A 12,417-nucleotide genomic window follows, 5' to 3' on the forward strand; every position below is an offset into this window, starting at 1 on the left:
AAACAACTGTAGGTACATAGTGGTATTTGACAGTAAGATAAGTCAGGTGGAGGAAACTGTTCCCTGCAAAAGAACTTCCACAACTAAACACAGAAGGAGTGAGAGAATTTAAATATTTTTAAAAATTAAAATATAAACAAAAGTCCACTCGCAGTATATTTGTATAAATTTTTTAAAAGCTATATGTTCTGAAACAAGACAATTTTATTTCAAGATAGGTAGTTCCTGTTGAGATACTACATAGTACACATGGGGGAGAAAACATATTGTGTCTTTTGGGTTCAATTGTGTGAAGAGCAATTCAGATTGCCCTCTTGACCAAAGTGACAACTTTCATGTATTTATGTTTTATGTTTCTTATAATCAACCTTCTGGGGTTTCTGAGCCAGAGCCAGGGATGTGAGAAGTTACCAATTGTCCCACCAATACTCCAGTTAATCAGATTTGTCCTGAATATGTATGCCAGTGAGTGTGCCCAGGACAGAGTGGGCAGCAAGTGGAAGTTAATCTAGCAGAGAGAAAGAATCCAAATCATGCTGAAGCTGCATTGGTAAGGGATCCCACTCTTCTTGTAGCTTCTAGAGTTCCCGCTGGGAATATCTTCTGCTGGCCACAGGTACAATAAGAAAGAGGGAATGAAGAATGTGAATTATTCACAAGCAGGCTAGACTTAAATGAAGGAAATGCCTATCAAAGACTAAACAAATAGCTTCAGTGGTTTCTAATGGTGAGTGAGTGGTGGAAAATATAGCTCTTTTATGTGACCTTACAAATAATATTGTATTTTATCCAGTAGATCACTTAAGGCGGAGACTTTGTTTTTTCCTTCACAATTTGTGGTAACTGTGAATGTGACCACAATCTTTTACTCCTCCTTGTATTCATACATAAGGCAATATGTCTTTGCTGCTCCTGTTAAGAGGTAGAGTTTATTTTACCTTTCCTTGAATAGAGGTTGGTTTGTGACTTGTTTTAAATGATAGCACACATCTAAAGTTAATGCTGTGCTAGTTCCAAGTGCAGCCCCAAGAGGCCTTTCAAGCTCTCACAGACTTGCCAGTGTGAATAAGCCCAGGCTAGCCAGCCACAGCATAAGAAACCAATTCCATCAAAGACAAGTGGCTGAGGCCATTCCAGTCTAGCCAGCCTCAGCTGACCCAACAGCTAACTGCAGATGCATGTGTGAACTAAGCTAACACCAGAAGACAAGCCCAGCTCAGCCCAGCCAAAATGTCAACTTGCATTATAAGCTAAACAAATGGCTATATTAGCCCCAAAGTTTAGGGGTGTTTATTCTGCAACAAAAGCTAATAGATATACCACCATCCCTAGTGAAAGCATATTGAAAAGGTACACATTAAAAGTTGCATAAATATGTTTCTAAGGAGATTAATCCGTCTAATACAATGCCTATTGTGTGTCAGTGCTGTGTGTTAAATCCAGGATAGAGAGATAAGAGATGTGGTTCCTGTCATCAAGGCACTCTGGGGCTAGCCAAAGAGACGATAATTACATGTATTCATGTAAGGTATAGCAGCAATCCGTAACAATGCTATGTTCAGAATAATGTGAGAGATGCCCAGAATAAGGGAAGCAGAAGTCAGAGGAAGTTCTTGAGGAGATAGGTTGACAAAGTGTTTTTAAAATAAAGCAAAACCAACTAAATGAAGCAGTACAGGTAAAAGTGTGGGTATGTATGTACCATACCGACACAGAGGAAGACTTGAAGGCTACAAATTTAACTGCATGGCAAGATGGGACTGCAGAAAGAGGGGAAGATTAACTTTTAATAGTTGCCCTACTCACCAACTACGTGAACCTCAGCAAATGACTGCACTTGTCTAAATCTTAGTTTCCTCATTAGCAAAATATAATATGAACAGCTCTTAGTTCAGAGGGTTACTCTAAAGAATAAATAAGACCATCTATGTGAAGTGCTAATACAGTGCTAACATGTAATATATACTTCATAAAGGCTCTGTGGGTTTTGTTGTTGTTGCTTTGTGTTTTAGCCAGCTCTCTTACTTCTGTGACCAAAAGACCTGATAAGAACAATTTTAAGGAGGAAAAGTTTATTTTGGAGTTCACAGTTTCAGAGGTCTCAGTCAAAAGATAGCCATCTCCATTCCTCAGGGCCTGCGATGAAGCAGAACATCACAGCTGAAGAATGTGGCAAAGGATATCAGACCAGGACATGGTCACCAAGAAGATGGAGCTCCACTAATCAGGAACAAAATATAGACTCCAAAGGCATGCCCCGTGGACCCACCTCCTCCATCCACATCCTATGTGCCTAGAGTTATCACCAAGCTAAGTCCTAATAGGGGATTAATTGCAATTAGGTTAAACCTTTTATAACCCAATCATGTCATCTCTAAACTTTCTTGCATTGTCTCGTTCATGAGCTTTTGGGGGACACATGTCTAAACCATAACATTTTGTTTTGTTGTTTTATTGCCTTGTTACCATAAGCATATGTTTCTTTGGGTTTAAAAGTATTTTAACAAAATAGAAAGTAAATCCTAATTCAAGAGATCACTGAATACTGCAAATACACATACTCAAACCTTGAAAAGAAGCAAATTCTTTATCTTATTTTAAAATATTCTGTTTCTGTAATAAATCAAAGTTTTAAATTTTTTTAAAAAGTGAAGAACAGCTGCTCTAAGCTGAAGAAACATCAAGTATAGAGATAGGGTGGTGTGAAACTATATGGTACATATGTGGGACTGCAAATGCCAAATCTGACCAAAATATAATGTGTGAGGGACAAGGTTGGGATAGATGAGGTAGGGGAAATAGCAAGAGCCAGTCACGAAGGAACTCATATTCAAAGTAAAGAGTTTGAGGTTCATCCCAAAGGCACTATGGAGTCACTACCAACTCTCATTTGGAATTAATATATGCAGCAGTCTTTTGGGAAGCAGTCAAAACATAAACTTGCTATTTATGCAGGAATGAGATGACACCAATTCCTTTACTCAGCAACAGTTTTTAAGTGCCTTCTATGGATTGGCACTTCTTCAACACAGGGGATTCCAAGTACTAAGATGTAAGCCCTGCTCTCAGAGCGTTTCCAGGCTAGAAGACAGGACAACCTTGGAAGCAAACTGCTACAACTCAATGTGTCATGTTGTAATGGGGCAAAGGATCTAGTTCCATGAATGTAATTGGTTAGAAATATGAATTCTGGGAGCCAGGGAGGGACTAAGAGGTTAAAGTTGTTTTGTTTTGTTTTGTTTATTTTTGCTTTGTCATACTGGGAATTGAACCTGGGGCCTTTCACATACTAGGCAAGTACTCTACCACTAAGTCACATCCTTAGCCCCCTGGGAAGTTTAAAAAGATATGCAGTGCACTGGATAAAATATGACTTCAGTCTCTCCCCATTTCTGTGATCTCCAATTCCTCTGTATCCCACTTCTTTCTAAACCCTCTCCAACATATCTGAGTAGCATTTCTACTTCTGCTTCTACTTTCCTGTGCTTACCAACATGAACTCTTGAGCTGTCAGTTATAAAAGGAATAATAGAATTATTTATACTGATATACAACCTGGCCCAATAGAGTTAAATCATAAACACTGCATATTCAGATTTACCCCATTCCCACATCCCAGAAGTGAAATTTAGCATTGATTGCTAATGGGACCAAATTAAAATAGCACTCTAAACTCAGTAGTTAATGAAGAACACAGCTTAATAAAACTCTAAGCTGATTCTGAACCCTTTTGGCTCTCAGTTTCATAAGTTTGGGGTTTTGTTCAATGTCACATTGTGTATCATACATGAAACCATGTTGATAACATTTGAATTTTAAGAAGTAAAATCCAACATAAAAAATACCTTGTAACTTTTTTTGTTTTGTGGATTATTGCATTGTCCTTAGAGCAAGAGCCAATAGTCACCTCTTTAATCCACATGTGGAAGCAACCACAGATGCATAGGTGCTTCTTACTGGGACCCCGTCTATGAGTTCATATTTTCATGTTTCATACCTGTGTTCAGTCTGTGTTCATCTATACCACAATGAACACTTTTATTATGCTGTTTTAAATTTCACTATTATACTAAAATCTACTGTAAGAACATAGCCAGGCTCAAAAAGACAAATATCACATGTTTTTTCTCATATGTGGAATCTAGGAGGATAAAAAAGACAACATTAAAGAAGGGTGACTATTAGAAAGGGGAAGTGGGGAGAGAGAAGAGGGTGAGAGAGGTCAAAAAGGAGAGTAGGCATGACCAAAGTATGCTATATCCACATGTGAAATGTTACAAAGTAACCCATAATTTTACACAATTAATATGTGCTAGTAATTATAATAATAAAAATATTTTGAGAAGAAACATACATACTAACAGGTACTATGAGTTCTTATAACAAATAAAAATATTTTCAGCAATCTTCAAATTTCTGACTAGGCTGGGAACCTAGGTCATCATTCTCAACACTGAATAACTCCCTTGCTTTTGTAAATCCTCTCTCCTTAACTGCATATTTAAATAGGGAAGACTAAAGGTGACATTAAAATAAAATAACATTTCTTCAGATGAATAACATCAATTGTCATTAACTATTATGAAAAAAAATTTAATTCTTCACATTCACATGCCTTATTTAATATTGCCCCCAAGTAGTGCTAAAAGTTTCCTAAAAACAGACCTATAGCAGTCCATAGCATGCTATATGCATTTTCTGTAATTCTCCTGCTTGGTATAATCTCAGTGAATGAGCAGTGAATGAGAGCTACTGCAGCATCTTGTGGACAGTAAACCATGGAGCTGGGATTTGAACCCAGACAGTCTAGCTCCAGAGTCAGTATACTTAGCCACCAGAACAACACAGGAAGTACTTAGTGTAAGTCAGCTATTATTTTATTTATTGTTGGTATGTATGTGTGTGTGTGTGTGTGTGTGTGTGTGTGTGTGTGTGTGTATATATATATATATATATATATATATATTTAAAAAATAAATAAAAATCTAACCAAAAGGAGAAAGACAATTAAAATATTGTAAATATATTAATAAATTAAAGAAAGTAAAAGACAAAAGCTTTTTTTTTTCTCCCAGGTGTTTTCTTTAGTCTACGATGGTCATTTTGTTTTAGTGAATAATTTTGACACATGATGACTACAAAAATAGTACACAAGTAAGAGTACTGAAATATATCTTTCATGAAGAGTAAAAAAAGAAAATCATAGTAAGGGCTGAGAACACGGCTCAGTGGTAGAGAACACACCTGGCATACATGAGGCCCTGGGTTGAATCCCCAGTACCAAAAAAAAAAAAAAGGCAGATATTAAGATAAAATTTTGACTCACGTTTCCTTTGAAGAAATCTGGAAATGATGATAATATGCTGACCATTAAGGAATGGTGAGACTTTTATTTCTTAGAAGATATACTCAGCTGCAGTCTATCATGTGTATTTTAGTGCATCTGTGTATGAATTTAAACCATAATATGAAGACTCACCATTTAAGCTTCATGGGAAAACTTCTGTGTAAACTGTAAGGTTCTTGCCTAGCATCTGAATTAATCTGGTGAAAAATATTTCCAATTTGTTAGTATTTTAATTTGGATGTGAATATTTGCAAAATTCATTTTTAGTTAAAAATTTAAACAAAATATTATTTTGTTGTCAGGATATATTACATCAAAGTTAATGAAAGCTTGTTATATTAAATTAATAATTGATGTGAAATTCTTTAAAGGCCAATTATCCTCTCTGATAAATAAAAAATATTCATAACATGTAAAAATGATAGAATATATATATGCTTATTCAATAGGTCAATATTAATGAAAACAAGTTTAAATATTCACTAAAATTGTGCTATAGCAGATCTTCATTTTCTAATTTTCTTAATTAGTATGATTTCTCCAGATATTCACAAAAATATAAGAGTCAATGATACCAGGAAGCAATATCTCACAGGAATAACTGGGGTTCCCAGAAGACTTGCAAGTACATCTTGTTTTTGCAAATGAAGAGAGAAAGAAGAAAGGTATGCTGTTCAGGTTTAAAAGATTTTGGTATAATTCTATAATAAATTTTAGCTTCTCCTTGGTCTGACCTTGAAAACTTAAAACAGTACCTTATTATGGAAACTCTAGCAAAGTAATAATCCAGAAATAGCCTGTTATGGAACTTGGGATCATTATTAAGGCATCAATTTGTCTCTTATCTTGGGGAAATCTGGGACCCACAAAAATTTTCATAGGAATGAATATGCTTGTGAGCATTTATAACCCAAAGAAGAACATGATAAAAGCATTCAAGGAACTTTTTCCAAGTCTCCTGGGGTCGTGGGCATGGATGTGTGGAAGAGGATAGCATATCTTGTTAATATCTCTTTATTCACATACCCGTCGTGGGAAGGATGGAATGTGCAGGGAGTTTATGCTACCAGGATGGAGTCCTGGAAGCACTACTAATAGGAAAGTCCAGGAATCATCCCCTGTGAGAGTAGCAAGAAGAAATGTTGGCCTAAACAATACTGTGCTAGGAGCTGTCTATTCCAGCATGACTCAATTTTAAAAGAATTAGGTCCCCAGTAGACACACCGTCCAGGACAAATATGATAATCAATCCTTTTAAAATTCTCCACACCAAGGATAGAGAATACATTTTTCTCATTACTTCTTAATAGGTTTAGGGGCCCAGAAACTCCAAGTGGATTCTTGAACCTATACTGAGTCCTTAAAACACCAAGTCTACTAGCTGCAAAAAAGCCCAAGGCAAGTAGATTTACCTCATTTTATACTTAGTCTCCTTTGTGTTTGTTATATGATGCCAACTGCTGCAGCCCTTATTTTGTAACATTTCCCTGAGTTGGTGATCATCCGCTGGCATCTTTCTGGGGAACCCACACTCCCCCTTCTTAAAATATAAGATTTGGGTGGAGATGATAGCAGGTGGACTTTCCCTGACCCAGGTCTGAACAGAATATACTTCTCACCTGCACAAAGGTATGGGTTCAGAAATATTGAGGTTACCTGAACAAAGCCACCAAGTAGCAAAGCATTAGATAGGGACTTGTGCTGAAGCCATCTGGAAAGACTCTTCTCTTCGGGAGAAGGCCAGGTGTCAGGGCAATCAAAGTATAGGGTTGCTTGTGGGCTTCCTTAGCTTCACATTCAGGAACCCACCATCCCTGAGCAGAGCAGAGTGCACAGCAGCAAGAGAAAGGACACTGAGGAGACCCTTGGAGCCTGTTGAACCTGAAGCCATGTATATAGCTGGAATTTCTCAGCTATTGAGCCAATAAATTACTATTTTGTTCCGTCTGGTTTGTGCTAGCTTTTCTATCACTTGAGAAACAAACAAACAAACAAACAAACAAAAAGAATACTGACTATCTTGGCTGTATTTCCATTTACTTCCATTCAACAGACATCATTTGAAGACCTTCTGAGGGCCAGACACTGCATTAGATTCTGGTGTCTCAGATATGAATGAAATGGAGTTTCACTCCTAGGAGTTCTGAACTTGGCAGTAACACAGGTCAGCTGGCCACATGCTGTTTTGAAAATCACAGTTCACGAATACCTGTACTGACCCTATCTCACTGGACCAGAACAGTCATTTTGAAGGGCAAGGGAAAATACTCAATTAGTAAGCATGCTTTCAAAATATAAATCTGGCACTATGTTTTCACAGTTTAATAAGCAAAACATAAAATTATCTTTGAGATGCTACTCAGTGAGAAGCAGAATTTTTCTAGGACACAATAGTAAATATTTAAAGCCCACAACTGAAAACAATGTCAAAAAATATACTAATGCTAAATTTGATTGGGTGCTAATTATAATGGAGATAAATAAAAGAAACCCAGAAAAAGCATAAAATATGAAACATGGGTACACACTAATTTATTTAGAGAATTCTATGTTTTGAATAATTTATTTAAGTATCATTAATCACTACTTACTTTCAATTTTAAAACACATGAGGAAACAGCTTACCTTTCCAAATGAACACAGATTTATTTATTTCATGCTATGAATCAGGTATCCTGGGAGATACAGCACTGAAATGCTTTGAGGCATTTGATTTTAATAAATGAAGAATTGCCAGTAATACCCTTCATAAAACTAGATGAGTCAAAAAGGAGACATTTTTCAAAATCTTATACTAGTATCATTCACGTTATAAATAAAAGCCACATTTTATTATAAAATGTCTAAAGTAGAACATAATAAAAAGGTAAAATAAAAATTAGCATATAACTTTTACAGAAATATATCTGATAAGAATACTAAGGCTATCAAGAAGAGCAAGAAGTAAAGCTAAGAAGTACATAAAGTTTGGCTTCAGCCCCCACTTTTCTGAGTGTCTATTTTTCTATATAATTCTTCAGGTTCCTGTGCCCCCAGATACCATTAATCTGGAAAATTTTCAAAATTCTAGAAATATTCCTCTCCTCTCCTTTTGTCCAAGTATTGACCATTATTCAGTAGACTGGAATTATATGTTGGTGTATAGTTTGAAATGTTACTTTCTTTAGGTGGGATAGGACTAGGAAAACTTAATTTTCAGTCTATTGAATCTTACATTCAGAAGCAATACAACATACCTGCATTAAAAGGGAACTTGGGGGCTCAAGTACCAATATCTTTAAGCCAAGGTGAAGGAATGAGCCCAATCTGAATGCGAACTATAGTTCAAAAAGGTAGGAAAGCGGTGCTCTGCATTCCTCTTTATAACATATACAAAGGTTTATTTCCTTTTTCCACATTCTTCCTAGTAATAAGACCAAGGTTTACCTCAGCTTTCCTGAAGAAAAGGGATTCGGTCACTCTCCCTTCAAGTGCTCTTTGTTCCAGGTACAGCTAGAAGGAAGGCCAGCCCATGAGGAGGACCAGATGGTCACCAAGAACTTTTGCTGAGTCAAGGCAGCTCCTGTCTGCTGGGTCCCAGCCCTGACACACCTTACTGACTGGAGCAACTGCACCAAGTAATTCTCAGTAAGGTATTAATGATTAATAACCAGTTTAATGTGTTACAAGCTCAAATACAGCCAGTAATACATTTTAAAAGATATAATGACAAAGAAGAGAGGAAAGAACATTTTAATGCTATATCAGAGATTTAGGCTGCTTATAAAATCTTTAGATCAATAAGGCATCTAGCACTCCTCAAATCTAATCAATTTCATAACATTTATTTCATCCATCATAAAAGAAAGCAGGTCTTGTTAACAATTGGTAAATAGTCCATAGCCACCTTTCCTTTTGTGCCATCTGATACTATTACCTATGGGTAATAATATCTACCAATACCCATAATAAAGTCCATCACACCTAATGGAGGCAAATAAATATTTGTAAAGTTGTCTTAGAATGGGTTGGAAAAACCCAAAAGGATTAAAACAGTATTGAAAGGATGAAGATCCAGAAAAAAAATAGTAGTTGGAGGTAACAATAGGTAGCTATTAGCATCTACTATATATCAGAGGCTTTATTTTGAATTAAAATGATACTTATATGCCACTCAAATCACAAAAATAGTATTAAATAGAATAAAATTGTTCTCATTTTAAGAATGGTCCATGTGTGGCATGAAAGTACCTGATAAAGGCTTATTCAATGTATGTTTAAGTTTACCAAGAGTCTGGACTCAAGGTCACAAATTTAAGCTGAGGTGGATGACATGTTTTCTTCAGGAGGTTCAGCTTCTCCCCCAGACCATCCTGAGTTTAAGAACTTCACATTCACCATAGTCCTGACCACTTAACTTTTCCCCAACACCAAAAATACTTCTGTATCTGTCAGTTGAGGAAGATATACTCTTTAAGCAAAAGGAAGGCACAATATTGAAGCAAAGATAAGAAGAGACATCAACTAATCAATAGAAATGTTGAGTCACAAAAATATTCTAAAAGTCACTCAAACTGGCAAAAAAATTACAAAATCACTTTCAGATTTATTTAGATTTTAAATCTTTCTTCAAATAAAAATTATCAGAAGATAGGAATTGCTCATCAAGAAAGTGTTTGATAGGCTAGCAATTTTCTTTTTATTCTGAACCCTTCATGCTACTCCCTATATAATGAATTCTTTAGGCTCTGATTCTGTCCTTTAAAAATCCCAGAGGTTTATAACTAAAGATTGGATAAAATATTTAGTACCAGAAAAAGCCAGAACTGGATCAAGTTCAAATCTAATTTTATAGCTGAGGATGGTGAGGACTTCCCTGGGGTTATACGGAGGCAGAAAATAAGATCAAAAGACAGCTCTCTGGCTTTTTACGAGGGATCTATTTCTTATACAACTACCTATGTCCTGAGTCCAACTGTTCTTACTCATTACATTCTGTTGTAGGTTAATCCCTTTGGTAGAAGACAATTTCCTTATATCAATATTTCATCAACTCAAATGTTTACAGACAAGCAAAACAAATCAGAAGTACTTTTGCATAATTTCTTATTTCCTTTTAGAAAGGATATGAAAATTAAAAAAAAAAAGAGTAGGGAGGTTTTCTGTATTCACAGAATCACCCAACAGAGCCATTCCTCTACTATGCCTATAACAAGTAAATAATTAGTACATGGTAGACTGGTAAGTATTTAGTACTCCCATGCCCCAGTTATCTCTCCAGGAATTTATAAACATCTATCCAGTAGGCATAAAATATTTCCCTCTAAAGCATCACAACTTTGCAAAATGAATTACCACTGGGGTTTCCACACCATCCCTGATACAACATGATCAAATTTAACTGTGAAGACAGCACACTCTCTAATAGGCCTTATGGACCCCCTCCCATAATACAAATCCTGAGGATCCAGCAAATTTACTTTGTTTTTTTGTTTTGGTTTTGATCTTTTGTCAGAAAGCAACTACCCAGTCATGTTATTTCCTATCAACTCTCACTTCTAGGTGGGGCCACATGACTAGTTCTCATCAGTGGATCCTAAGTGGAAAAAATGTATCACCTATCAGCAAACATGTATGACAGGAGGCTGTGCCTTCTGCCTGGCCACTAAAGACTTTTTAAGATCAGTAACCAGTAACACAATCCCAACATAGAAAGAACCCAAATTCTTGGAAACCTCACAAACACCCACACTGAACATTATTTGAGTGAAAACAAGCATCTATTATTGTGTTAAGCCACAAAAATTTTGGAGTTTATTATTATAGCTATTAGCAAAGCCCCAATTAAAACATTGACTCAACTAGATATAGCCAGGGCAAAGTATTCTGGGCATTCAGACAATAATAGTTGCTGATAAATGTGGCATAGAATATGTCAATTTTATTATTAAAATTTTCCTCTATCATGTTCCTAAGATCATAATCACTGGCTAGGCTATAACTAAGTATAGCCAAAATCCAGGAATTCTACAGTTAAACTGAACATTTAGAAGGACTTTGTATTCTTCTAATACTCCGCATTTCAAAGCTTACTGCAATTGTACCTGACTTCAGATTTCTACTGTAAATCACATCACTTCAAGTCTATGAAATTCAAGGGTGCTTCCTTGGAACTCTCTATTTTATGATTCAGCAAAGCAATATCTCTTTCCTAGTAGGCTTCATGTAAAAGAACTTTTCTTTTGCAAGGGAGGGGGAAAAAGCATCAGTTCCTGGTACTAGTATGAAGGATTCTTGGAGACACTTTACAGTCTGCCATAAATAAGGTCCTAAAATATGTTCAGATTTCTAAGGCCTGACTAAAAGTAAAGCTGTGCCTCCTTTTTAATTAAAAGTGTGTGTGTGTGTGTGTGTGTGTGTGTGTATTCCTACAGTTAAAAAGTCTTGATTTAAATAAGTTAAATTCTAATGGAAAGGTTTGTTGTCCTGTTTGGCATCTGTTTATATATTAGTGAAAATGGTATCTTTTGGGGGGTCATGTACTTGGGATTGAACTCAGGGGCACTTGACCACTGAGCCACATCCCCAGCCCCATTTTGTATTTTATTTAGACACAGGGTCTCACTGAGTTGCTTAGCTACTCACCTTTGCTTAGGCTGGATTTGAACTCACAATCCTCCTTCCTCAGCCTCCCAAGCCTCTGGAATTACAGGCATGTGCCATCGCACCCAGTGAAAATGGTAACTTCTTAAGAAAAAAGAAAAAAATAAATAAGCTAAACTGGGGAAATATGCTCACGAAGGTGTGTTTCCTTCAATGGTACGTTGAAGAAGAAGTGCTTGAAATAAATTAGTAGTACAGAGTACCACAAAGTTTTTTGGTTTTGTCTGTCCATTTTTTATCACAGCTTCTAACAGAATGACCAAGTTTGAGATCTTCATACTTCACAGCAAAATCTATTTCCAGCTCAGCCTATGTTTGTTAAATCTAAGGTGATGCTTACGTAACCCACACTCTAAAGCCCACAAACAATTTCATCCACTTTAAATATGTTATATTCATCAAATAACAAGATCAGATTTCCCAAAAAG

At 36.1% G+C, this 12,417-nt stretch overlaps 1 protein-coding gene across 1 annotated transcript in view; it reads right to left on the reverse strand.

Moving 5' to 3' along the window:
• The window catches only part of Mctp1 (multiple C2 and transmembrane domain containing 1), a 367,854-nt gene extending 358,905 nt beyond the window's left edge, over window positions 1-8,949 (reverse strand). The window contains exon 1 of the mRNA XM_015483699.2: window positions 8,774-8,949. The gene's annotated coding sequence lies outside the window, so the exon portion shown is untranslated. The remainder of the gene's footprint in view (window positions 1-8,773) is intronic.
• Window positions 8,950-12,417: the final 3,468 nt, after the last annotated feature.

Source organism: Marmota marmota, unplaced genomic scaffold (assembly GCF_001458135.2).
Source record: "Marmota marmota marmota unplaced genomic scaffold, marMar, whole genome shotgun sequence".
In the NCBI taxonomy this organism is placed as follows: Eukaryota; Metazoa; Chordata; class Mammalia; order Rodentia; family Sciuridae; genus Marmota; species Marmota marmota.